Source organism: Olea europaea, chromosome 7, assembly GCF_002742605.1.
Source record: "Olea europaea var. sylvestris chromosome 7, O_europaea_v1, whole genome shotgun sequence".
Lineage (NCBI taxonomy): Eukaryota > Viridiplantae > Streptophyta > Magnoliopsida > Lamiales > Oleaceae > Olea > Olea europaea.
Genome location: NC_036243.1, coordinates 11,515,330 through 11,542,134, shown reverse-complemented (window position 1 = coordinate 11,542,134; position 26,805 = coordinate 11,515,330). Strand labels below are relative to the sequence as shown.

At 30.1% G+C, this 26,805-nt stretch overlaps 1 long non-coding RNA gene across 4 annotated transcripts; it reads right to left on the bottom strand.

Annotated features, from left to right (window-relative positions):
• Window positions 1-92: 92 nt before the first annotated feature.
• On the bottom strand, window positions 93-21,692 carry LOC111396995. Of its 4 annotated transcripts, XR_002703104.1 has the most exons (8): window positions 21,311-21,692; window positions 12,023-12,262; window positions 11,847-11,940; window positions 10,594-10,671; window positions 2,462-2,586; window positions 705-837; window positions 340-432; window positions 93-268 (listed from the first exon to the last, which is right to left on the bottom strand). It is a non-coding gene; the product is annotated as an uncharacterized LOC111396995 (long non-coding RNA). The 4 variants fall into 4 exon arrangements; XR_002703102.1 differs by lacking the exons at window positions 93-268; window positions 340-432 and having other exon boundaries at window positions 470-837; window positions 21,311-21,689; XR_002703103.1 differs by lacking the exons at window positions 93-268; window positions 340-432; window positions 705-837 and having other exon boundaries at window positions 1,709-2,586; window positions 21,311-21,688.
• Between the last annotated feature and the right edge of the window lie 5,113 nt (window positions 21,693-26,805).

Sequence of the window (26,805 nt, the reverse complement as noted above, 5' to 3'; positions counted from 1 at the left end):
TCTGCCATTTAATTGCATTAATTATATATAAAAGTATTTATGTCCAAAGTTGATTGGACCTAGGGCATAATACTTACAGAAGGCACTATTTATTTTTGGACGACAATTTGAGGCTTGCATTTAAGACTAGACATTGGTTGTTGCTTGTATAGATTCACGACTTTTTACAGACAATAATAAGCTATATAGTATGGTGTAGAACTATTACAGTTAAAAGATGAAACTTTCAACCGATTTGCAAAGATAACAGGCTTCTTGGTGATGTTGTCTGCAAGAAAAACACATTTTTTTCAACATAGCTATCTCACATTGTTAAGATGATTGTGTGGAAGCTTTTACCAATTAGTAAAATGTCTTGCACGTATATTTGGTTTCCAGCTTGTAGTTGAATAAGTCATTTTGGACACATGTAGATAGCAACTGCAAGTATGCCTATATAGATATTATATGTAATATCATTAGATAAAGTAATAGCGAACATGAGTGAAAGCAAATATGAATGTACTGAAGTAAAAAATCTGAGATATAGGTATGAAAAATGTATAGAAAGAATCTATTAGAAGATACTTGTATCGTTGTTGCAAATTCATATGCTTTTCTAGTTCATCAAATGGAGTAAATGTGTGTTGAAAGCAGGAATTCGATGTTATTCTCATTGACTTCTTGAATTCATGTTTTTCCAGAAATTGTCCACTGCACATTACCATTTGAAGCTCTATATTAAGGTTTTGTCTCCTCAACGAGAACATTTGAAATGATGTATGTCTTGCTCAATAAGAGTTGATCTTCGAAGGCAATAATGTTTCCATCATACAGACTTGTATGCACTTTGTTTCCCTATGGCAGGTAAAAATGGGAAGGTAAGAACACTTGTTCATAAAGTAATGTTTACTTTGGAAAAAATTAAGGACCATAGATTGTATTGCTTTATTTAAAGCTATTTAACTCAAGATCCATTAGCACCATGTTTTGATATCTACTATTACTGTGTTTTGCTTGCTTTGGGGCCAATTTCTCCTCAACTATTACCTTAGCTTGCCAATTCTTTTGATTTGGACTGATTTCTCGTATCAACTTATAGTTGCTTGTCATTTTTTGAGTCTGGAAGAAAGATTAAAGGATTAAAAAAGAGATATTAAAGTATCATTGAATGAACTAATGTGTAAAAGATATGCATATTTATTTACTTACTAGAGAAAATGAAGTGGTTGATGGCCCTTTTTCTTCTTTCAAGTAAAGAAGCAAAAAATCTATTTTTTGTTGTTTTAAATATGTTTTGAGGTTTGGAAAGAGCAAAGATCGGTATATATAGATGTGTTTTGCTTTTGCCCCCCAGGGCACATCCAAGTTGGCGAAACAATCACATTGGGGGGCTTTGGAACCAAGTGTGGGGAGTTCGATTCCTGGTTGGAGCAGCCAAGTGATGTAATAACCAGAGTAAGGGTTGGAGCAGCTTGGTGATGTAATAACCATGGAGGAGGGTCCATTTGGGGAAGGAGTAAAAGCCATGTGGGAACTTGAGAATCAACAAGGGCACAACCTGCGATTTACCTCCACTAGTCACTGAGGGACCGGGAGCTAGAGGTCCAGGATTTAGTCCGGCTAAGCTGGGACACCTGGGTTATAAATAAAAAAAAAAAAATGTGTTTTGCTTTTCTTTTTTCTCTTGAGAAGCAATATTTTGCGTGCTGTAATAGTAGGGGAAAGCTAAAGTAAACTTTTTTCAGGAAAATACAGGTAATATTTCCAAAAAGTAAAGCAAACAGTAACAGAAATATGTGTACTCAAATCATAGTGCAAAAGTATTCTGACAATCATTTCTACAAATGTGGTTGCTCAGATATGCATTATTTCTTTTTGCATACTTTTCTGCAATATGTAACTAAATTGAAATTTGTGAACAGACACTTGGATATTTAGAGAGTCTAGCCATAATGGTCATAAATGTCAAGACTTCCATTTAAATGTATCAAAAATATATTTACTAATACATGGCCACCTTAATTATGTTACTTCTTATCAGTTACTATCTTGATCCCACTTTAAGTGAGATGCAATGCAATTTTTTTCCTTCTACCATAAACAATACACGGGCGTATTCACATGGAAACATAAGAATAGTAAAAAATTCACGAAAGAACTAGTAGCTGATTTAAATTAATTTAAATTCAAACAGGATTGTTATAGTTCATAGAAATATTCAACAAAATACTTACTTCAAAGAGTTATACAAAGAGAGACTTAGGGTTGCAACTGATTTGAAATGGTACCATGCAAATTTAGGCGTACTTTGACCTTCAATTTTGCCTTTTAACCTTCTGTGGATTTGAAGGGTCCAATCTATAACTTCGATAGGAAAATAACAGAAATATTGAGATTTAACAATGAACGACAGTATATTCATAGACATAACTGACTAAAAGTACGGCATGATGACAAAACACTATTAAGTACTTATTACCTTCTAGACGTTCACTTGATTTTCAAGTGCGCTTTTACGTTATAAACTCATGATCACTTTTCCACTATGTGCATCTCCACAAGATTTTGGTTTTACTTATCTTCAATGTGTTGAGTTTCGAAGGTCTAAGAAATAGCAAAAACAACAAAAGAAGACTTTAAGTTCTAAAGTTATAAAAAGAGACTTATTGCCAAGCCAACAATAGTCTCTTAATTTTAAAAAAAAAAAAAGAAAAAGGAATGTTTTCCAGATAAATGCATCCATTTCATAGCAAATAAACAAATATGGAAAAACATTAATCAATCAAAGGAGGTGGAAATGAAACTCATAATAGACTTTATGTCATCTAAATGTTGAAAGGTACCTTATACAATCTATTCTCCCAAATATTAGAGAGAGTTCTAATGTAAGATATAATATAGAGATGTTGGCCATGTGACGCACAACATTGTTGCTTGGCAGAAAAACAATTTTCAAAATATTCCAGACAGTATGATTTCTTCCAAGATTTATGGCATTTTATAGTGTGTCTGAATATATATGATATCAATTTATAGGATAAATGCTAGCATAGGTCATCATCGGAACTGACATAAAATCATTCAAAAATGAACATAACGAGAATGAGAAATGGATAAATCACTCCATATTTGACCTATAGAGAATTCATAGTTGATAGTTCGACAGAGAAGACATCAACGTACAGGCATTAATCCATTTACACTGATGATCAAAGAGAACAAAACAACATGAAAACCCACAATTGAAAATATAATTTACCGGGACTTAATTTATATATTCTTACCATGTGGAGGGATCTTATTCCTACCGTGTTCCACAAATGTTCTGTCATCTATGATAATAGCAAATATCCATTGCTTTCCACAAAATTAGATGTTTGTAACCATATTTTCTAATTCCATAACCATATCAATATGTGTTAGTTTGCATGTAGAGAGTCATATAAAAACGAAAGAGTGTGGTAAATATGGATTACTTGCTTAAGAAAGTTTGCCAACCTTTACGCTTAAAACTTCTCTTCAATTAGCTCTCTTTTAACTTCACTGCTAAAGCTTCGACCTAGAGAACTGAACAATCCAAAGTGAAATAAGTAAAATTGTAATGTGTCTTTGTTTTCAAAAGGTTGCAAAGAGGCAAATGATATTGAACAAGGTAGGAGAAAGTGCTAAATGAATATTCAATATACATTGTGTCCAAAAGAATGAAATAAGTTAAAATGTAATGTATTCTTGGGTTTTCCCGAGTAATATTGCCCATAGATACATGTAAAACATATTCACAGTGGAAAAGGATTTTTAAATAGCTCATATAATGAACATTTGGCACTAAGTTAAGTAAATTTAGTTAAATTCAATTTTAAAAATTTGGTTTCTCATCTTTTGCTAATCCATGTTTTAATCCAGAGGAATTACATTACTACGAGAGCCCTACCTTCTCAACGGACTTAATTTCAACTCAAATTCTCAATGCTCAACACAACCCTATTATTTTTTAGTTTCCATTTGATGATTTTTAATTCAATCTCCAAAAACAAAACAAGAGGACAACAAATCAAACTTTGAATAGAAGAATCCTGAAAACGAATAATATAGAAGAAGAATTTTTCAACCTTTGCATCAAAGTAAAGACATCATTAATAAATTCATTCCCACTCCTTAAAAAATATAATCATCCCAACTTTTCACTACTAATTCCTTCCCCAGACCTTGGACATCGAGTAATATCACCTTTCCATTGCCATCCCTAATAAATAAGTAAGAAACATGAAAATATTATATTCTACAAACAACTAATAAGGCCCATCTCTCTCCTCCACAAGCTTTACAATTTCATCACCACAATTAAAACACGAACAATAATTTCCCTGTTACTTTTTTGTGTGAGAGCTAGACGTGAATTTTTTGTCGTCTTGAAGTAGGTTTTTTCCATAGCAAAAACAACAAAAGAAGACTTTAAGTTCTAAAGTTATAAAAAGAGACTTATTGCCAAGCCAACAATAGTCTCTTAATTTTAAAAAAAAAAAAAGAAAAAGGAATGTTTTCCAGATAAATGCATCCATTTCATAGCAAATAAACAAATATGGAAAAACATTAATCAATCAAAGGAGGTGGAAATGAAACTCATAATAGACTTTATGTCATCTAAATGTTGAAAGGTACCTTATACAATCTATTCTCCCAAATATTAGAGAGAGTTCTAATGTAAGATATAATATAGAGATGTTGGCCATGTGACGCACAACATTGTTGCTTGGCAGAAAAACAATTTTCAAAATATTCCAGACAGTATGATTTCTTCCAAGATTTATGGCATTTTATAGTGTGTCTGAATATATATGATATCAATTTATAGGATAAATGCTAGCATAGGTCATCATCGGAACTGACATAAAATCATTCAAAAATGAACATAACGAGAATGAGAAATGGATAAATCACTCCATATTTGACCTATAGAGAATTCATAGTTGATAGTTCGACAGAGAAGACATCAACGTACAGGCATTAATCCATTTACACTGATGATCAAAGAGAACAAAACAACATGAAAACCCACAATTGAAAATATAATTTACCGGGACTTAATTTATATATTCTTACCATGTGGAGGGATCTTATTCCTACCGTGTTCCACAAATGTTCTGTCATCTATGATAATAGCAAATATCCATTGCTTTCCACAAAATTAGATGTTTGTAACCATATTTTCTAATTCCATAACCATATCAATATGTGTTAGTTTGCATGTAGAGAGTCATATAAAAACGAAAGAGTGTGGTAAATATGGATTACTTGCTTAAGAAAGTTTGCCAACCTTTACGCTTAAAACTTCTCCTCAATTAGCTCTCTTTTAACTTCACTGCTAAAGCTTCGACCTAGAGAACTGAACAATCCAAAGTGAAATAAGTAAAATTGTAATGTGTCTTTGTTTTCAAAAGGTTGCAAAGAGGCAAATGATATTGAACAAGGTAGGAGAAAGTGCTAAATGAATATTCAATATACATTGTGTCCAAAAGAATGAAATAAGTTAAAATGTAATGTATTCTTGGGTTTTCCCGAGTAATATTGCCAATAGATACATGTAAAACATATTCACAGTGGAAAAGGATTTTTAAATAGCTCATATAATGAACATTTGGCACTAAGTTAAGTAAATTTAGTTAAATTCAATTTTAAAAATTTGGTTTCTCATCTTTTGCTAATCCATGTTTTAATCCAGAGGAATTACATTACTACGAGAGCCCTACCTTCTCAACGGACTTAATTTCAACTCAAATTCTCAATGCTCAACACAACCCTATTATTTTTTAGTTTCCATTTGATGATTTTTAATTCAATCTCCAAAAACAAAACAAGAGGACAACAAATCAAACTTTGAATAGAAGAATCCTGAAAACCAATAATATAGAAGAAGAATTTTTCAACCTTTGCATCAAAGTAAAGACATCATTAATAAATTCATTCCCACTCCTTAGAAAATATAATCATCCCAACTTTTCACTACTAATTCTTTCCCCAAACCTTGGACATTGAGTAATATCACCTTTCCATTGCCACCCCTAATAAATAAGTAAGAAACATGAAAATATTATATTCTACAAACAACTAATAAGGCCCATCTCTCTCCTCCACAAGCTTTACAATTTCATCACTACAATTAAAACACGAACAATAATTTCCCTGTTACTTTTTTGTGTGAGAGATAGACGTGAATTTTATTCTCGTCTTGAAGTAGGTATTTTCAAATGAAAGACAATACTCACATTCCAAAACATTGATTTTACATAGACCATATAACCAAAATATTCAATTTCACGATTTAGGCTTCCCGTATGTCTTTCCCAAATACTTGAATGAATGGCAATGTAGAGGAAGCAAATGAAAGAAATTAAGAAATAATTACTTACAGAAGTAAAAGATAGCTTCATCATAAATATGATAAGCACTCCATAAACTAAAAAGCTAGTGCATACAAAACAACAATACACCCAAATGTTACTGGATTGACAAGATAAGAAATCGACTATTTCCTTCTTCAAATCAAATAAATATTTTCTAGGTTAAAATAGAACAAAAAACAAAAATACAACTATTTCAACCCAAACTACAAATGAGTTGTTTCAAGATTCAACATATGAGGTTTTTAAGATTATTTATACATATAATCACTTAATGTTTGGTTTGATAGATTTTGTGAGCAACACAATTGAAAGCTTAAAAGAAATTAATCAAAATTTAAATGGTAGTTGAATTGCTATTTTCAATATACAAATAATGCAACTAATCAATTTCTATGGTTATTTTTTTATTTTCCCTTTTCAAAGTAAAAACCACACAACTAAATCATGACGATCACATATTTAATCACAAGCAAGCATAATTAATAATAGAAAAACTTGTAAAATAATGCAATAGTACTACACTTCAAACTTTGATTGATTTAATCGATAATTATTTTACTCATTCTAGAATAATAATAATAATAAATATCAACTGAATGCAAATGAGCTGTTGTAGCTATTTATATTATAACCCATACTTCAAACTATAAGTAGTCATACCCACTGCTAGTAGAAAGTTTACCAGCCAAACCTTGCACAATATCAAAAGGCAAAAATTATAACAAAATTAAAAGGAAAACTGACCCCAAAAAAATAGAAACTAAATATATATGGATACGAAACCACAATAGAAGCCAGCAGAAGCACAAAAGCCTGAAGAAACACACATTTGTAGGAATATCTCACTGTTTAATTTGATGAATACGATTGACAGTAACACAACAAGTATTCAAAAAATCACAGCACTAAAACAGAAGTGTTGGAAGATCGACAAGAAACAACGATTTCTATAAAACATACATTTTACACTATTTTGAATATGCACTTAGAAAAGGCAATGAAGACCGTATCAAAGCAAGAATTTCTTAGTAAACGATATTTTTTGTGCATCTACTATGAGTTGTAGATTTTCTGGTGGCTTTATCAAACCTTAATAGATTTACTTGTTTTGGCTCTCAACAAAGCAACATACAATTGTCCGTGGGAAAATACAGGTTCCGGAAGATAAAGCCCGACAAAGTCTAAAGCTTGACCATGATATTTGTTTATTGTCATTGCAAAACAAGGATGAATTGAAAATTGAGTTCTTTTAAAAGGAATTAAAGTTTTATCACTTTCAAGTGGTAAAAATGGAATTCTAGTTAAAAATACTCGCTTTCCACGATATTCTCCAATAGCAATTTCTGCATTAATGTCATTTCTTTAAAATCTTCGACAAATAAGTATTGTTCCATTACATAAACCTTTAGATGTATTAATATTTCGAAGTAACATAACAGGACAATTCAATTTCAATATGAGTTCATGTGGTGGAATACCATTTGGAGTTAGCATATTTAGAAAATCTTATTGGATACTTTATTCGGATTTTTCAATGGCTTCATCAAAGCTATAATATGTAAATACTTTATCGGGAATTTCTTTTAGTAAAATATTGTTTATTTGATTAACATATTCATTTTTCGGTGTCAAAATACTCTATTAATCAAAGCATCTAAATTTTCAACATAATTTTCTATATTTGGAAAAACTACATTAATCAAATGTTTCAGAGATTTAAATTCGCCTTCAAAACATATTGTTTTATCATAGGGAAATTTAATCATCTGACATGAGTGTTCTTTCTCTGTACCATTTTCGATACTAAGTAAATATTTACAGAATAATGGATCCAATTGAGCTCTCATATTTTGAACCAATGATAAATTGGTAAAAGAAGGCCACAAGTACGAAAAACAAATTTACTTTCATTATATCTTCTTTTTTCCCTCTTTGAACAATTGGCAAAACCTGATGGAAATCTCCTCCTAATATAATTACTTTTCCACCAAACGGTACATCTCGTTCGTTTACATCTCTAAGCATTTTATCTAAAGCCTCCACATTATAATGGTTTACCATTGGCGCCTCATCCTAAATGGTTAGCTTAGCCATTCTAAAAAGCCTACTAATGCAGACTGTTTACTAATTGAACAGTAACATCATCAATTATTTCTAGAGGAATTTTAAACCTCGAATGTGTAATCCTACCACCTAGTAATAAGGACGCTGCTACTCCAAAAGAAGTTGTAGCTAAAGCAATGAGATTTCTTGACCTTACAACTGCCAATAAACCCTTGTACAAATATGTTTTACCTATCCCACCAAGCCCATCGATAAAAAATCATGCCACTTTGATCACTTAAAACTCTGTGTAAAATTGCATTATAAGCATGCCTTTGCTCTTTATTTAAAGTGTTTGTATCAAAATTGTCATTTTGATTACCATTATTTCTCATCTCTTCAGAAAATCATGATAGCCAATGCTTCATCTTCGCCCATACTTATATCAAACGATACCAATTGGTAATCGTTTATATTTTTGTTCAATGGTTTTAATATAGAATTTATACACTGTAATGCTTTTATTTGAGCAGCACTAAATGACATACCCTGTTGTATGAAATCTTCTAAAATATAATTTTTAAACTTATCCTATAGTGAACATGGATTGTTAGGACTACAAAAGGTTTATATGGTAGCAAATAACCTACGTAATGAAATGGGCGTTTGGTAAACAATTGCTTCTACTAAACATTCCTAACAATTATTATTTTCACTTAGTAAACACGTAAAAGAGCTGCTTCACGAAATGTGGATGGCAATACACCATTTACGACTCTTAGATGTTCAAAAGAAGTTGATCCCTTAACGTGATTTAACAAAACACGTAAGTAATATCTTTACCTTCAGATGAATTAGCTGTAACTATATTACCAATTATATTCTTTTTCTTTCTAGGAGTCCAAATCCATTCGTTTCCATTCCATACAAAATAAGAAGGAAAATCTCTATATGAAAGTGTTCTAGCCTTTTCATTTAAAATATTGGTACGAAAGAATTCAGTTAACATTGTCCTTCATGTATAATCTCTACTAATAACTGCCTGCAAATTATCAGAGTCTTTATATGTAATTAGTTGATAGTATTCGAGAGTCTTTATATGTAATTATTAGAGTCTTTATATGAAATAACTGATGGAGACATTTTAGACAACAAAAATCCATAAATTCTCGACACTGCTTCGGGTGGAGAAATCCACCTAACAGTTTGATATCTTGAAATTTCATCAATATCAACATCTTGTTCATTGCCATTTATAGAAAACGTTATTCGATCATGCCATTTATAAATATATTTATATAAATATTTGACAACTTTAACAATTGAACATATTTCTACATTGATATGGCAATCATATTTAGCTATTAAATAAGGATTGTAAGGTATAACCCATCTATCATCTAATATATGTCCTCTAACCTTAACCTTTTGACCATCATTGCGACGTCTATATTGTGGATATGAATCATCGCCAAGTGAAGTTATCATTGCATATTCTCTGGGATACTTATTTTTACATGTTTTATTATTTTCCATACAAAAATTATTCGGATTTAATGTTCTACATGAGAGGATAATGATTTTTTTCGAATTGCACAACAAACAATTTTATCAAACAAATCTACTACGTAACTTTTGATTCAGATTTAAAAATTAACAAAAAATGAGCATGTGGAAGACCTCTCTTTTGGAATTTGATTACATATATATATGCAGCAACGGGTCCTAAAATTTGTCTTCGAATTAAATCATTTTTTAGTTCCTCCAATTTAGCTCTAAATAATCATGCGAGCAAATCAGGTCTATTTTGCTTCTCATCATTGTGCCTTAGTTCTTGATTTATTTCTGGCCAATTTGGGTTACAAGTTATTGATAAAAACACATTAGGTTTACCGTATCATTGAACCAATGCCATAGCATCCATATATCTTTTTGTTATTATCTCTAGGTCCATCAGTGAATGACGATGGTAAAATAATCCTATGACCGATTTTATAACCTCTATTTTCACATGTTTTAACACTATCTACAATTCCTTGATAAAGTTTTGCTCGTACTTATTTTTGATTGTTATAAAAGTAATCTAATCTAGTAGTTGCAATTTTTACATACATATCAACAACATATTGCAGTAAGAGCCTACTAGCATGGAGCAAAATACAATTACCTGAGTTTCGAACTTGTAATTTGTAGCAATAATACTCACGATAAGACATGTGTAACCTTTTATTTCCCTTCTTCATAACTACGAGATAAAAAATAAAAAATTTAAATTGCATAATTTCAAAAAAAAAAAAAAAGAAAGAAAGAAAGAAAGAAATGAAATGAAAAGTAATTTTCACATTGTTAACCTTGAGTCTCTCTTTTAATCAATTCACTTGCACAATTTATGTATTAGTATTTAAAATGTTCTTGTGCAGAAGAACGATGAAGTGTTTCTTTACTGAATCTTTCAATAACCTTAAGCCATCCAAACTCACCATAAGGAAAGAGTAAAGGGTATTGAAGGGTGTCATAACAACCAAAATAATAATGCACTCTATGCGAAATGTCTCAATGACCATATATCGATATATCACGAACTCTATTGTTCATAGATGGATCATCATCAACCCAAACTATAGCTACTTGTGAAGCTGTTGGTGTGTTGTAGACTCTTTGGTCTAAACCAGGATTACATCTTATTTTTATTTGACATGCATGTAAATTGTCAGTATTGCTCAATGAACGAAAGAATTTAGAGTAAGGATTATCCTTAGGATATCAATCAAAATTCTTAAAGTTGATCCACAAAATTAATCTGAAACATTCAATCGATTTTGTAGTTCATTTTGAGTATCATAAAAGTATAACTATAAATAAGTTGGGTTATTATTAGATGGTAAAAGTCAATTTACAGAGGCCTTTGTTCATCTTATACAATCTTTGTCATACTTAACAACAAACGATATGAATGCAAAATGATTGTTTTAAGTTCTTACAATTCTTTTGAAATTCAATGCTTCGGGTGAATTGGAAGTAAATAATTCATATAATTCATTAGGTACACTATGTATATGCAATTTAACTTTGCCATCTAAACAACAAAATCCCTTAAAAGTTGACTGCACAAGAACGTGGGATTTAGTCGAAATATTTTGCAAATTAAATTTTGTAGTATGCTCATTATTTTGTACAACTTCATCAATTCTAAGTCGATCATGTTCATAGTCATACAGACCATCGACTTCTTGTTCCGTTGTACTAAATTCATGTCTCGAAGATATACCATAACTACAATCGACTACTACAATAAAATGAGCCGTTATTAATATTAAGAAATACAAATAACATTTTAGAAATGAGGAGTAAAGACAGCTAATGCAATGAATTCAAGTTAATAAATATAGACAATCAAATGGCTAAAATCTACAGACTTACCTCTTTCAGGTTCAAAACCATCTCGATTTGTTAACATTATTTGTGGAACGTATACGTTCAGGGCCAACTAATTGCTTTCCACCATGCTCTTGAGCTGAACATAGCCAAAAAGACAAAGTCAAATCTTTTGGTAATATATAAAAAACAAGAATTATGCATCTAATAGAACATCTCACCTATTAACATTGCAACACGTCTAGCTTTCCTTGCTCGCATTTCATAACTTGGCTGTATTCCATGTTGCACGGCAAATAATTCTATACACATTTTTCTTCGTGAATTTCCTTTCTATGGAGCAAATGTACCACTAAAACCTTCGCTATGCAGTTGTTGCGTCACCTCCACGTCAACGACCCCACGTCTAACGCCCTGAGCAAAGTTGCAATCTTTAACATCTACATTTTCTTGTTCACCATCTGTTCCAATTGAAACAAACAAAATCATTCTTCGCAGATCTATGTTTTTTGCATTAGCAATTTCTATTGATGTATTAACTGTTAAGATTTGTGGTCCATCTTAATAAGATCAACCTTATTAAATGGAGAAGTCCAATCCTTTATAAATTGGTATTTATTTTCATCATCATTCGATGTGGGATATAATACCTTAACAGCCCCCCTCAAGATGGTGGCTCACTTGATCACACCAATCTTGAAATTCATGGGTTGGCTCTGATACCATTTTAAAGTTTGGGGTCCATCTCAATAAGGTCAACCTTATTAAGTGGAGTGTCCCAATCCTTTATATATTGGTCATTATTTTGGTATTTTACCGATGTGGGATTATATTCCCTTAACATGCCCCCACAAGATGGTGGCTCATTTGAGCAGAACAATCTTGAAATTCGTGTGCTCATTTTCAGACACTTAATCGGATCGAATCGCTCGTTGGAGCTTAATGGACTCTGATACCATGTTAAGATTTGTGGTCCATCTTAATAAGATCAACCTTATTAAATGGAGAAGTCCAATCCTTTATAAATTGGTATTTATTTCCATCATCATTCGATGTGGGATATAATACCTTAACATTAACAGTGAAAAGTGCATAGTCCAAAGTTCACTACTTTATCTCTCACACAATTACAGACTGATTCATTAATTTTATTCACATTTATCATCTTTTTTCCTTTATCTCTTACCTATTCAGCTTCATTCTCTATAGAGTCCTACTCTCTACTCTCTGCCTTCTACTCTTTTGCTTGTTAAGATTCATATCTAGAACCCACCAAAAAATTTGGCTATAGAACATGCTATGGAACCTGGATTCCTTAGCTATTTATCAACATTTCCGGATGTAGTTAACATTCCTAGAAAAAGGTATTATACCCAAACAAATATAGATATCCTATGTTTTTTGCTTACGAAAATATGTCTAAGATTTGTCATATATTAGACAACAAAAGTTTGGGATTGTAAAATCTTGAACGCAAAATAAAAAATTGCTCATGTAATTCAAAATCAGGAACTTTTGTCCATGCTTTAGTCTTAGTAAATAAAATTATATCGGCTTACATAAAATGATATACCTTAACTAAAGGCTAAAATATTAAACAAAATCATCAACAATGTTCTCATCAATTTGTCTATAACTATTCATTTGACAGAATTCTATAGAAGCTCAGTAGAAAACACACACTTTAACTAAAATTTTGATGTTAACTCAAAATTAAATAAACCAATATTTAGTTAATCGGAAAAATGCAAGACAACAAAAGGAAAGTATCAAAACCATATTTTGATGTGTTTAGCAATCTAAGAAGCTATATTTATAGTTTTGACATCCATGTATAAATAGCAAATTTATTATTTATCTTTACAGAACACACATGCATACATTTATTAAAAAAAAAAATCAAAGAAAAACATTTTAAAAAAATCGTGACCAAAAAATTGTAAAACAATAGTTACATCTCTTTGGTTGTCCAATAAATTCCAATTTCATGTTTAAAACAAACAAGAAAAAATTTATTTAAAAAATTCAACTAAAAGCAGAAAACACGCACACACACACACACACACACACACACACACATATATATATATGCAAGACAACAAAAGGAAAGTATCAAAACCATATTTTGATGTGTTTAGCAATCTAAGAAGCTATATTTATAGTTTTGACATCCATGTATAAATAGCAAATTTATTATTTATCTTGACAGAACACACATGCATACATTTATTAAAAAAAAAAATCAAAGAAAAACATTTTAAAAAAATCGTGACCAAAAAATTGTAAAACAATAGTTACATCTCTTTGGTTGTCCAATAAATTCCAATTTCATGTTTAAAACAAACAAGAAAAAATTTATTTAAAAAATTCAACTAAAAGCAGAAAACACACACACACACACATATATATATATGTGTGTGTGTGTGTGTGTGTGTGTGTTTATAAACAGCCTAGGGGAAAGGAAATCAGAAAATAGTTGAAATAAAATCAAAATTAAGAATAGAAATATTTGAAAAGAGAAATTTTATTGATAATTGAACGATTACAGAATTGAAAACTACAAATTAAATTTGTAGAGAACAAAAGAAAATAAACTTCTATTGCCAAATTTTCTCTGTCTTGAAATGAACTCTTGAAGTCTTCTTATACTTGAAATTCGGACTTGAAAATTCTTTCATTTGTCAGAAAGAATCTTGAATAGTTGAGTGGGAGACAACATAATGAAGAATCTTGAAATATGATACCAACTTTTTGAATAATTGAGCCATCTTTTGACTAACTTTAAAAAAGAAAGATTAATTCTTTAATAAAGTTATCTTTTTCTTGGAATGGACGACAATCTCTTGAGAAAAAGCTGACTAGTTGGCATGCACAATTTGAAAAGAATCTCTCTTGATTTATTGATCCGGTAATTTCTCAATTATTCGAGAAAGTTGGGTTCTTTAGTCATTTGATCCTCTTTTCTTGAGCAAGAAAGTCATCATAACCTAAATCAATTAGGTCATCACCATTATCTGTCTCTTGAGATTCTTGATCAGATTCTTGAGTACTTGATTTTTTAAATCAATTTTTAGAAATTTGTTCATAAATTTCTAATAATCCTTTTGGATCTTTATATTTTGATAATATTGAAATAATCCTTTGTTTTTCAGTCAGAAAATTTGCCTGATCATCTCGTTCTTTCTTTGAGAATTTTGAAACATGAGGATGACAATTTTGATTAAAAAGAATGAACCATGTAACAGGTCTAAAGAAAAAGACTCTGTACCAGACATTGATATAATCAAAATAATTGAAATATTTAGAAGTTGTAAAAAATGTTTTTGAGAGGTTAAGCCTCTTTTCTTCCCATGAATTTTGTCTGCAGTCTTCGTAAGACAATACCCTAAGAATACTGATTTTTGAAAACATTGTTTTTTTTTTATTTGGAGGATCTGGAGTATGAGAAATTATGGCTGATCCTGTTTTCAAAAGGACAGTCTCGTAATAATCTCGGGATTTTTTGACATTTGATGGCATGAACCAAAAATTGGATGGAAAAATGTTTGGAAGACATTCATCCAGATTTCTGTATCTATGAAGCCAAGATGTTTCCATGTCAAGGCAATTTTCAAAGATACTTTTGGTAAAATATTGAAAATTTTGAGGAGGGTTAATTTGAGGAAGTTTTCCAAAACTTTGAACAACTTTTTTTGTAGTTTGAAGGGATAGCTTTATTTTGATTGGATTTTTTGATAAGAGTTGAAATAGTATTTGAAGAGGAAGAAGCTTCTTGAGTTTCTTTTTCAGAATGATCTTTTGAGAGATCATTAATTGAGAAAAATGGAGTAGAATTTTTCTTTCTACTTTGTTTCTTTTGAAATGGATTTTGATCTTCTTCTTCAACTTACTTTGCCCAACTCATTTTCACTATTTTTATGAATGAACTCTCTTGTGAGGAAATCTACCAAAAAGTTTGATTTCCCTTGTATATATAGAATTTCGAAATCAAAACAGGACAAAATAGTCTGCCATCTTGCAAATATTTGTTTGGAAACAAGATTTTTCACATCTTTTTGTAAAACATCTTTTGAGGCTTTGCAATCTATTTTCAAAATAAATTTCTTGTTGATAAGATCGTCTTGAAATTTTAAAATGCATAGTACTATTAAAAGAATTTCTTTTTTGATAGTGGAATAATTCTTTTGAGAGCCAGTCCACACACGACTATGGTACCTAACTAACTGTTCTTGAGATGACTCTAGTGAAATTTGCTTTAACACACCGCCATACCCAATATCTGATGCATCTGTCTCAATAATAATTGATGCTGTGGGGTCAAGTATTGAAAGACATGGAATATTTTTGATTGCTTTTTTGACTCTTTGAACTGCAACTGTGTGCTCGTGACTCCATGGGTCAAGATTATTTTGTAGTCTTTTGAATAATGGGGCGCATATTTGATGTATACTTTTGACAAAATCGGTAACATAATTGACACAACCTAAAAAGCGTTGCAAACTTGTTTTATCAATAATTTCATCAGAAAATTTATCAATGAAATCAAGACTTCTTTGAATAGGAGTTAAAGTGCCATTATGAATATAATGACCAAGAAAACGAATTTTTGTTTGAAATAAAACAATTTTCTTAGCAGAAACTGCTAAACCATTTTTCTTAGTAACATGGATGAATGTATGAATATACTTGAAATGTTGTTCTATATTTTCAGAAAACATAAGAACATCATCAATGTACACAATAATGAAATTTGAAAAAGGATTGAAAATATCGTTCATAATTTTTTGAAATTTAGAGGAAGCATTTTTGAGACCGAATGGAATAACATTCCATTCGTATTGTCCAAAAGGAACATTGAAGGCAATCTTGTATCTGACTTCTTCTTTAATTTGAATTTGTCGAAAACCTGACTTCATATCAAATTTTGAAAAGATGACAACTTTGCAAAGACAATTCAAAAGATCTTTCTTTTGAGAAAAAAGATATATAATCCATTGAAGAGCAGTATTGAGAGGTTTATAATTGATAACCAAACGAGGAACTCCTAGCTCAATTTCAGCAAAGTTATTGACATAGAAAACTGAATAGCTCCAAGGAGACTTACTTAATCGGATTAAACATTTCTCAACTAAATCATTGGTTTCTTTGATACAAAACTCAAGTAACTCTTTATTCATTTGAATTGGATGAGATTTTGTAGGAATGTTTTATTCATGAAAATCAGAATTGTAAGGAAGAAAAACAACATGTTTCTTTCTATCCCAGAAGGCATTTGGAATAGTTGAACAATTTTTTTTTTTCAATTCTATTTTTTAATTCTAAAATTTTCTCTTGAAGAATAGATTCTTGCAATCTTTTCTCGATTTTTTGAAATTGAATTTCTTCTTTAAGAAATTGAATATGATTTCTTTTTCAAATCAATATTGTTGATAATTTTTGAAATAGCCGCTTCTTTTAAAGAATTAATATCTTTATAAGAAGGAAGATTTGTAAATTCAAAAAATATCTTTTGACCAAAAATTTTTGTACTTAATCCTTTATAATCAGCTTTAAAATGATAAATTTGAACAATAAAAAGTGTATCAAGAATAACTTCTTGATCCAAATCTTTTACAAGATAAAAAATATTTTTGAAACAAATATTTGAATTACAAACATGAGCTTTTGAGATTTTGTAATTAATATTAAGCTTTTTTCCACTAACTCCATAAAGCCGCTCAGTGGTTTTCTCAAAGTATTTTGTAGGAATCAAGCCTTCTTTGATATAATTTTGATCTGCTCCTGAATCAATAAGGACACGAGTTGTGAATTTAAATTCTTTATTCACAACAATAATCATATTGCAGTACCATTTTTGAAGTTGAATTCGGTTAATAACATTAACATTTTCTTCTTCAGATTTAAAAATTTTAAAATCAGAATCTAATGAACAATCAGACGAGGATTTAGAATGTTTTGAAGATCGTTTAGAAGAATGCTTCGAAGAAACTTTTCCTTTGAATTTTGAATAAAATTCATCATTTAAGTCTTTTGCTTTCATACAAACGACTTCCATGTGAATTTCTTTAACTTGATTTTCAAGGTCTGAGATTTGAGTTTTTATACACTTAATCTCTTGTTGAAGATCAGGAATTGAAGGTTTAGAACCTTTAGAAAATTCTTTTTTAGCTCGTTTGAAAATCTGATTGATATTGATATCATCGGAATCTTGTTTTGAAGTAGAAGGTAAAAGGGAGGAGAATTTTTTTCTTGAAATTAGGATCATCAATCCTATCAATGATATCTTGAATAATTTCTTCTTCTCTAAATAAAACATTTATAGTTTTACAACACAAATTTCTTTATCTGAGTTTGAAGAAATTTGAGAGGAATTACGAGAATGGGGAGAAGATTCATAATCAGAATCTTCTTAATTATGAAAGACTTGTTCTAATTCTGAGTTAGACTCATTATCAGAACTTGATTCAATAAAATTGAGAAGTTGAGTTTTAGTATCTTCATCAATTTGAAGATTACCAATTTTGGTTTTGAGTGGGCATTTATTGAAATAATGACCAGTCTTATTACACTTCCAGCAAGTAACACTTGAAGGATTTTTTGAAAAAGATTTTCTTTTTGAAAACTTTCTTTTATTTGAAAATTCTTCTAGATATTTTTTGAAATATTTTCTTTTAGAAAATTTCTTATTTTTAGAAAAAAAAATTTGATTTTGAAGATGGATGAATGATTTTTTCAAAACCATATTGTTCACAAAAAGATTCAAGTTCTTTTCGACTCTCAGACTTTTCTGCTTTCAATTTAGCTTTGAGTTTTAAATCATTACACAAATTTAAAGCTTCACTGTTAATGAAATTAATAATTTCATCATAAGTGAGTGTTTGAAGGTCATCAAATTCTTTAAAAATAGAATTTTTGACTCTTTCTACAAAGAGTTTTGGAAAACCTGAAATAAATTTTTCTTTCCAAAAAGATTGTTGACAATTTTCTCTGATCATGATACGAGATAAAAATATATCTTTGTACCATCGAAAATCTTGTAATTTTGGACATCTTAAATTCATCAAAATGTCATTTTGTATTTGAACAATATTTTCTAGAGTACCAATAAAATGTTTGACAATAGTTAAACCAAGAACGGTAAAACTATCATTAATTTCATTTCCATTTGAATCATGAATAATATTATTATTTCCATTACGTTTAACAGCTGAAAAGATAATATCTTTCTCAGTTTGAGATAGATAATTATCCCACCACTGACCAAGCTATCCAGTGAATCCAAGAACAATATTATTTGTAGCATCTCTTCTTGAGGTGCCTTTTGCAAGATAAGTTTTATAACACACAGTCATTTGTCCCATAAAATTAATGATTTGATATTCAGTAAGTCTATCGAGATTCCACTCAACACCGGAATTACCGTCATAAGTTCTTTGAGGATTAGCTTTTTCTTCAAAAAGCTGATTTGGGAATGAAGGACGAGGATAATATTTTGGAAGATTTTGATAATAAGATTTTCTCAATTTATTAATTGAATCATATTTTTCATCAATAAATTGAGTTTCAATTTCATTAATGGTATTGATATTTTTTGAAACGTGAAAATTTTTTAATTGAGTAGCAAGTTCAGAAAGAATTTCACTTTCAGTTTGAAGAATGGAAGATTTTCCAAATTGAGGAATAATATCATTACTTTTGAAAATCGAAGAGGAAGAAGATGATGGTTTTGATAAATTCTTATCTTTAATACTACTTTCTCTAGATTCTTTAGAAGAATCCTTTTGAGAAGTAATATTCTCAGATTTAGAATTTGATTCGATACGATTGAGCTGAGAACACATAGATTTAAGAACAACATTAGTATAATTGTTCTGAGATTGAATATTTTTGATATCCTTAGCAACAACCTGAGATTCATCAGATCGTTCTTTAGGAATCCTTTTGAGCAGAGATGTAAGGATTTCAGTTTTTCCATGAGGAATAACAATTTCTTGCATAGGAGGATGAGTTGATTGGAAAGTATTTCCATCTGAAGTTTTCCAAGTATTGTTATGAGTTTTTGAAGTAAAATTTTTTGTTTTTTTTGATCTTTTACCAAAAACTTTGAATTGAATCCAATCATAGAAACTTAAATCAGTAGAAAATTTAAAATAATCTTTCCAATAAGATTCTTTTTGTTTTGAAGAAAAACTTTCTCGAAAAAGTTTTTCAAAATTTTTGACACAAATGTCTTGATCATATTTGAATTCTTTTCTTCTATCAATTTCAAAAGAAATAACATTACATTGATGATCAAGATTGGAGGGAGGAACCATGTCTGAAAAAGTTGGTGATTCTGGTTGATCATCATCTTTTTCATATTTGTTTTGATAATGAAGTTTTGGAATAATAGGTGTAAAATCTGCTCCTTTGTATGAAGATTGAAAGTTGAAAAAGACTTCGTAGAATAAGATCTTTGAATCCTTGAGGATGATCCTTTGAAAAGAATCTTAGCTTTTCGAATTGGAAAAGTAAGAATTTGATTTGGAATTGTTCTAGTTTGAGCAGGAATAGGTGCTTGAACATTATCAAAATTCCATTCGAGTCCACGAGATTGAAGATTCCATGGACTTCTTTTTGGAATTTCAACATTTGAATGAAAAGGATTAACTTCCACTAAAAGACTTTCATCTCTTGGTGAAGAGTGAAGAGCTCCAATATTGAGTTGAGTATTCATAAGCTTATAATATACTCCGTATATTATAGCAAAAGCATTTGAACGACTATCAAATTCAAGATTTTTAGTCTGAATATGAAGATTGAGAGAATTGAGAATTACTCCATCAATAAGTTTGATAGAAAAGTTTGAATAACAGTTTGAAAACACTGGACCACTTTCTAGATTTGATTCTAGAAGTGAAAGTATTGAATTTTCAAAAATGAGATGTCTCTTATCTCTAAGAGTAAGAAGAATTGGAACATCAAGACCAAATCTAAACAATGGCTTGACAGCTATTTGAACTAATCCAACATAAAGATATTTAAATTTCTTCTTGTGAGATTCAATGGCTTCTTTTGTAAGTAAATTAATGAAAGAATTTTGACTATTAATTGAAACAGTTTGTTCAATAGTTTTAATAACATAATTTTGAGAAAAATTAATTTTCCTATTTCATAGATGGTATATTTATCCATCTTTGGAATAGTCCAATTTTTAAGACGATGTTCAATTTGTGTAATTTGAAATTCATGAGAATTGAAATCATTTGATGCAAATGATGCAAATGTATGATCAATTTCTTCTTCTGTTTGAAAAACATTTGTTCTATTCTCATTTGATTGATTTTCTCTTCTATTTCTAGATCTCGATCTCAAATGACACTTAAAAAAAATAATAAGAACCAAAAAAGGTAATAAAACACATTTATCAAACATACCTAAAAACAAAAAAGAAGAACATATCACACAAAAAATAAAAACCCAACAGGAAGAAAAAACGGCAACCAAGATTAAAAACGTTCGAAACTCACCAAAGTTTTGGCGAAGCCTTTCAAACAGGAAAACAACACCAATCTTTGAACAAGAAAAAAAAAGGATGTCCAACAAAAGGAAAATTAGGGGAATTTTGGATGGTAGAACATAGATCTAGGATTTGTGCTCGAGAACAATGACAAGGGAAATGATAAGCACAATAGATTTAGGGTTTATGCACAAGAAGATTGAAAAGAAAAATGCAAAACATTATAGATTTATGGTTTCAACGTAGAAGTAGACGACTAAAAAAAATGCCAAAAGGAAGACAAAACATTTTTATGGATGAGTTTAGAAAACACACATTCACAGGAAAAATGGGTAGAGTAGATGGGTACGCCTTTCAAAATCCATCTTTTCTTTTAGTAGTATAAAAGAATTAATTGGGTTGTCATGTTAGTAGTATGAAAACGCGTATTCACAGGAAAAAAGGGCAGAGTAGATGGACACGTCTTTCAAAATCCATCTTTTCTTTTAGTAGTACGAATAAATTAATTGGATTGTCATTTTAGTAGTATAAATTAATTGGGCTGTCAAACAATGGAATAACCAAAAAAATTATATATGGCACACAACCCAATGAATAGTGCCAAAACTAACCCAATCTTTTATTTTAGTAGTGATATTATTTTACATGTGAACCCTTAATCATTTCTTGATTTTTCACCACATATTCTTTTTAAGAAAAAAAATCATTTTTAACAAAATCTATTTTCAAAATGTCAACGTCAAACAATATAACTAGAATAGTTACATCTAGCAAACATAAATTTTTTAGTTGTCTTGTGAATTTTGACTTACGAATGTGCAGCCACATGATAAGGGAGAAATACATTAGCTGCAAGTAGAATTAGAGAATTTTTCTGAGTGTACAAAAATTGGGCCGGCTTGCAAAACCCGGTTAGTTAACTCACAAAAGAGTGGTCCCCACAAAATAAAAAATGTCAAAAATTAACCCATCCACCCACGTTCATTGTGAGGTGTCGGTAGGATAAATCCCTGTAGACCAAGTGCTTCTCGAATTAGAGCATAGAAAAGCTAGAAATGGGCTTCTCACCATCCTTTTCTTTAAAAAAAAAAATAATGATGATGATTATGATGATGTAGCGAAAATTCCAAGTTTCACCAGTTCGGTCAGTTTATGAAAAATGAGGAATCCGGTATTCTCGATTTCAATACCGTATATGTCGTTTGTCCGGTAAGATGATAGATAACAGCAAGTTACAGTCGTACAACTAATTGGATAATAACAGAATAAACAACAAATCAACTATTGAATTTACTGTAATAAATAACAGAACAAATAATTGAAATTACAGGAAATGAAATTTCAAACCGAGGCCTATGTTACACACAGTTTCCTTAAAACAGATTCGCCCCCTCACCATCCGTGCTTGAGGTTTAAAACGAGCGTCCGTTTCTCAAAATATAACGGTAAAACCAGTAGCTTCCGAGCACCGTAGAAACCACTCCGGTGAACTGAACCAGTGCCTGAACTACACCACCACCAAGACAGAAATGCAGAAAAGATAGAATTCTATGCAAATGAATTTCTTGTATATTCTAAATTTGAAAACTTTTGCTTTGGTGTATTGAAATGAGGAAAATGAGCCACCATTTATAGGCTAGGCTACCATTAATGGCAATGACCTTTGGAGTTTCTCATCTTTTTTTTATGTGGGACAAATTCATTTTTCCCACATAAACTCCCTTTTGAGTGGCACACTTTGAACCTCAATTTCTCATTCACCCGAGCATCATCTTTGGCAAGTAAGTATATGATTTCGATGTACTCATAGAGGAAAACAAAAATCAACTTTCATCTTCCAAATTGAACAACCGGGTCCCACTCAAAATTCGTGCCAAAGTCGGCCCATAACTCAGGCTTTTTTTTTTTTTCCCAACGGATGATAGCTACCATACATTTTATTCTCATTGATAATTACCCTTTTTAGTCAAATCTAAAATTTACGTAATCAAATATACCTCACTTGTAAATTGATTAGCTTTTCCAATATTCCAAATGAACCATTAAAACCTCAAAGATTTAATCATTCGTATATATTACATTTTCTGAATTTTTTAGCAATGATAAAAGTGAACGAGAACGAAGGGACAAGTGGAATAATAATGCTTGATAATGCATTGGTAGCATCGTAAAAAACTTTTCAAAAATTTCTCACATAAAATGTAATTCCCCAGTCATGCTCTTGTAAACTAGATTCTAGGGCATGTGCATGTAAAGTGTTGTACTAAGTAGTAATAAGATGTTCGTAGCCTTCACAAGCAAGTAGCAAAGTGTGAGTTCCATTTAAAACTTATATAAATGACAAATGTTTTAGTGTTGAGTCCATTTTCTTTGCAATATTCATCAAAAGCTTGTTTTCTATTAAGGAATACCAAAATAAAATTAGTGCGCTTTTAATTTTGTGTATCCTACTTTTAATTAATTTTAGCCTATCTTAAACAATTAAATAAAAAATATGACAAATACAACAGATATGAAGTAGAATACCACCAAAATTGGGGCTAAAGTGTCGAGATAGTTTATTAATTATTTCTTTATTGAGCGTTGCATTGTAAATGTAAAACTACAAATTTTATCCGCACAACTAAATTCTTTAATAATATCAATTGAATCATTAAAAATGTTAGAAGCATTATGAAGAAATTCAAATTTTCTTTTTTAGGATTCAACTCAATCCCGAGCTCGTGTATATACTAGCCGAGCCCACATGCTCAAGAACATTTGTTGGTACTTTTCAAACTACTAGTTGAATGTCAATGTGTATTGCAAGTTCTTCTGAGAACTTTTTGAAGTCTCAAAGAAAAAGGTATTTTGAGGTGTTTGATCAATATTGCTTGATAATTATATTATTTATATATACTATTTATGAACAATGAGTCGAGTTTTACATTTTTTTTATTTGTTTTACTTGAGTTTCACGTTTTTTTTTATTTGTTTTACTCATATCTTTTGCCTTTTTTTTTTTTTTTTTAAAAATAGGTTGAATTTTATATTTTTTTTTTTTTTTCTTGGGTTTTATGTTTTTTTTTTTTTGTTTTTCCCTTTTTTTTTTTTTTTCTTGGGTTTTATGTTTTTTTTTTTTTGTTTTTCCCTTTTTTTTTTTTTTTCTTGGGTTTTATGTTTTTTTTTTTTTGTTTTTCCCTTTTTTTTTTTTTTTCTTGGGTTTTATGTTTTTTTTTTTTTGTTTTTCCCTTTTTTTTTTTTTTTCTTGGGTTTTATGTTTTTTTTTTTTTGTTTTTCCCTTTTTTTTTTTTTTTCTTGGGTTTTATGTTTTTTTTTTTTTGTTTTTCCCTTTTTTTTTTTTTTTCTTGGGTTTTATGTTTTTTTTTTTTTGTTTTTCCCTTTTTTTTTTTTTTTCTTGGGTTTTATGTTTTTTTTTTTTTGTTTTTCCCTTTTTTTTTTTTTTTCTTGGGTTTTATGTTTTTTTTTTTTTGTTTTTCCCTTTTTTTTTTTTTTTCTTGGGTTTTATGTTTTTTTTTTTTTGTTTTTCCCTTTTTTTTTTTTTTTCTTGGGTTTTATGTTTTTTTTTTTTTGTTTTTCCCTTTTTTTTTTTTTTTCTTTTTTTTTTCCTTTTTTTTTTTTTTTTTAAATTGTTGATGGCTAAAAATGACGTAGCAAGATTAGATCAACTTAACGAATTTTTTTTTTTATTGAATATTGCTGGATTTAGATCAAAGTTTACAAAGTAATTTGTGTTTGGGAATGTTTGTGTCCAATCCCCTTAGCTCTGCAATAGGAAAGGATCATCGATCCCTATTTATCAGATAAAGTTCAAGCCACTTGCCCACCTAGTGTCTTGTCAACTACAGCATCAATCTAGAGATGTGTGCACTGTCTTGAATTCTAGCCTCTTGATTGGCTAGTGAGGTCAGCCAATCAAGTATTATGATGCCTATGTCCTAGCTATGACATCAAGTAATGATGACCTAAAGTTACGTAATCATCTCTTGTTTGTGATTTATCGAGCATTAGGTGCTGAATTTATGATGGATACATGTCATTCTAAGAGTGGTTGACGGTGAGGTGGAGTAATACAACACAGATCTACAATCATGATGACCCTTCAAATTACGATGACCTTACTCCCAAACTTAGCTTTCTTGTCCGACCTCCTAATGCATATTCCAGTTTTATTATTATTTTTTTTTCATAAAACATTAGGTCGGATCCCAACACAAATCAATCAAATATTATTTGAATTTAAAATGCATATTATACTTTTAGGGCAAGGTTTTGCTTTGGCGTCATATTTTCTATGCATGGATGATTAATTAACTAATCTCGTTTATGGAAAGTTGAGACTACAGTCGTCAACTCATTCTTGCAAAAAATTCAATATACCACAACGATTTTTTCATAAATACGTCTAATTATTTTTGAATTCTTACTCAATTCCAAATTGTGAAGAATAAAAATCAGAACAAGTTACGCATAATATTAGAGATAAAATCTTACGCCCCCATCCTTGTCATATTATCCCGCCCCCAAATAGTAAGTGGGATGGGGAATCCAATCCCTATTCCACCTTCCAAAAATTCCTATTCGGACATGGATGGTAATGTCAAACTTGGTTACGCCCTATCCGTCCCATTGTCATTCCTATACTATACAAATGATCATGAGCCAATAAGATTGTATAAAATGTCAATATAAAACATGATTAAGAAAAAATTAAAGTCAAATGATAAATTGGTATAATATATTGAGAGAGATCTGGGGAGATTAGGTTTCATTATTAATTTTTGCATTTTATTCGTACATTGAATTCAAGTATGTACTGACGTAGGAACTCATGTAATTGTTATCTAAGTTTCTTGAAATTCTAAATTTATTGTAAATGATAAAAATGTCAAAGTACTTTCAAGATACCTTCAATAATCCAAAAAGCTCTAAAATTTATTGGCCATTCACATATTAGCAAAACAATGATGTCACAAACAAAAATAAAAAAATAAATCATAGACATGAACATGATGTAAAAACAAATAGATAATATATTAATTAAGAAGGCTGAATTTTTAACGAGCATGACTATCGGTGCTGCATTTTGGAGTTCTATACATACAAACAAGACCATCATCCAAGTGCTGTTTATTGGATTTAATCATTACAATAAAAAGTTAATTTTCCTTTGAAGATTAAACCAAATGAATAAATGATTTTAGATCACCTTGAGATTATTGAATGTTTTTAAATCCTCACACATTAATGGAAAGATGATAACTTTGAAGGAGCTTTCTTAATGGCATAGCCAAATGCTTTATCCCTTAGATCTTCTCCCTTGTATTCCTTTAGGTGCCTCCCTTCTTTGGGAAATAAAATGTAGCTAACCCTAAAAATCATATGAAAATATGCTCATAAATGGCATATTTATAATACCCAATTAGGGTTTGAAAATTGCACAAATTTTCTTGGACTTTATTATAATAGATCAATTAAATCACACACCTTTATTGGAGTCAAGAG